This window comes from Arachis ipaensis, chromosome B1, assembly GCF_059453495.1.
Source record: "Arachis ipaensis isolate K30076 ecotype BB chromosome B1, ASM5945349v1, whole genome shotgun sequence".
NCBI classification, from domain to species: Eukaryota; Viridiplantae; Streptophyta; class Magnoliopsida; order Fabales; family Fabaceae; genus Arachis; species Arachis ipaensis.
This window is the reverse complement of record NC_142436.1, coordinates 94339679-94342123: the sequence shown is the minus strand read 5'-3', so window position 1 is coordinate 94342123 and position 2445 is coordinate 94339679.

The window sequence follows — 2445 nt, the reverse complement described above, 5'->3', positions numbered from 1 at the left end:
GGAGCTCTGCTGTTCCTCAAGGATTAATGCAAGTACTACTGTTTTCTATTCAATTCTTCTTATTTCGCTTCTAAGATATCCATTCGCACCCAAGAATGTGATGAAGGTGATGATTATGTGTGACGCTCATCATCCTTCTCCCTTATGAACGCGTGCCTGACAAACACTTCTGTTCTACATGAATTAAGCTAGAATGAGTATCTCTTAGATCTCCTAACCAGAATCTTCGTGGCGTAAGCTAGAATGATGGCGGCATTCAAGAGAATCCGGAAGGTCTAAACCTTGTCTGTGGTATTCTGAGTAGGATTCAATGATTGAATGACTGTGACGAGCTTCAAACTCGCGATTGTTGGGCGTTAGTGACAGACGCAAAAGGAGGGTGAATCCTATTCCAGCATGATCGGGAACCGACAGATGAATAGCCGTGCCGTGACAGGGTGCGTGAGCATATTATTCACTGAGAGGAGGGGATGTAGCCACTGACAACGGTGATGCCCTTGCATAAAGCCAGCCATGGAAAGGTGTAAGACTGATTGGATGAAGATAGCAGGAAAGCAGAGGTTCAGAGGAACGAAAGCATCTCCATTCGCTTATCTGAAATTTCTACCAATGAATTACATAAGTATCTCTATCCCTATTTTATTATATTAAATTCGAAAACACCATTATCACTTTATATCTGCCTGACTGAGATTTACAAGGTGACCATAGCTTGCTTCATACCAACAATCTCCGTGGGATTCGACCCTTACTCACGTAAGGTATTACTTGGACGACCCAGTGCACTTGCTGGTTAGTTGTATCGAAGTTGTGACAATTATGAATTAAGATCAGAGCACCAAGCTCTGGAGCCATTACCAGGATTTGTTCGAGCCTGGAGATCACAATTTCGTGCACCAAGTTTTTGGCGCCGTTGCCGGGGATTGTTTGAGTTTTTGGCAAGCTTTTGGTCCGGTAACATCAGTGCCAGATTCCCTTTTGATCCGGCAACAGCACCAAGTTTTTGGCGCCGTTTCCGGGGATTGTTTGAGTTTGGACAACTGACGGTTCATCTTGTTGCTCAGATTAGGTAATTTTCTTTTTATTTTATTTTCAAAAATTTTTCAAAAATATTTCTAAAATTTTCTCATCTGTTTTCGAAAATAATAAAAATGTTTTCAAAAAAATTTTTATTCAAAATTTTTAAGAATGAATTCTCGTGTTTCATGAAGCATGTTGAAGCCTGGCTGGCTGTAAAGCCATGTCTATTCCTTTGGGAATGAGTATGTCAGGCATGTCATATCTGAATTACATGCTGAAGCTTGGCTGGCCATTGGCCATGTCTAGTGTTTTGGACCGGAGCTTTCATTGAAAGCTTGGCTGGCTAGTGAGCCATGTCTAATTCCTGGACTGAAGCTTTAGACTAAGAATGCAAGATTCCTGGAATTCATATTAAAAATTTTGGAATCCTTATTTTTCTTTTTCAATTAATTTTCGAAAAATCCAAAAAAAATTAGAAAATCATAAAAATCAAAAATATTTTTGTGTTTCTTGTTTGAGTCTTGAGTCATATCATAAGTTTGGTGTCAATTGCATGTGCATCTTACATTTTTCGAAAATTTCATGCATTCATGGTGTTCTTCATGATCTTCAAGTTGTTCTTGGTAAGTCTTCTTGTTTGATCTTGATGATTTTTTGTTTTGTGTCTTTTCATGTTTATCATATGCATTCTTGAATTCTTAGTGCGCAAGCATTAAAGAATTCTAAGTTTGGTGTCTTGCATGTTTTCTTTGCATTAAAAATTTTTCAAAATTGTGTCTTGATGTTCATCATGATCTTCAAAGTGTTCTTGGTGTTCATCTTGACATTCATAGCATTCTTGCATGCATCACATGTTTTGATCTAAAAATTTCATGCATTGCATCATTTTAGTGTTTTTCTCTTGCATCATAAAAATTCAAAAATCAAAAAATTATCTTTCCCTTTTTCTCTCATCAAATTCGAAAATTGAGTTGACTTTTTCAAAAATTTTTAAAATCAAGTTGTTTCTCATGAGTCAAATCAAATTTTCAATTTGAAAATCTTATCTTTTTCAAAATCTTTTTCAAAAATCAAATCTTTTTCAAAATTATTAGTTATTTTCGAAAATTTCAAAAATATTTTTCAAAAATCTTTTTCTTATTTTTATACCAAATTTTCGAAAATAACATAATCAATTAATGTTTTGATTCAAAAATTTGAAGTTTGTTACTTGCTTGTTAAGAAAGATTCAAACTTTAAGTTCTAGAATCATATCTTGTGATTTCTTATGAATCAAGTCATTAATTGTGATGTTAAAAATCAAATCTTTTTCAAAACAAATTTCTATCATATCTTTTCAAAAATATCTTCTCATCTTATCTTTTTCAAAAATATCTTTTCAAAATATCTTTCCTAACCTCCTAACTTCCTATCTTTTCAAAATTT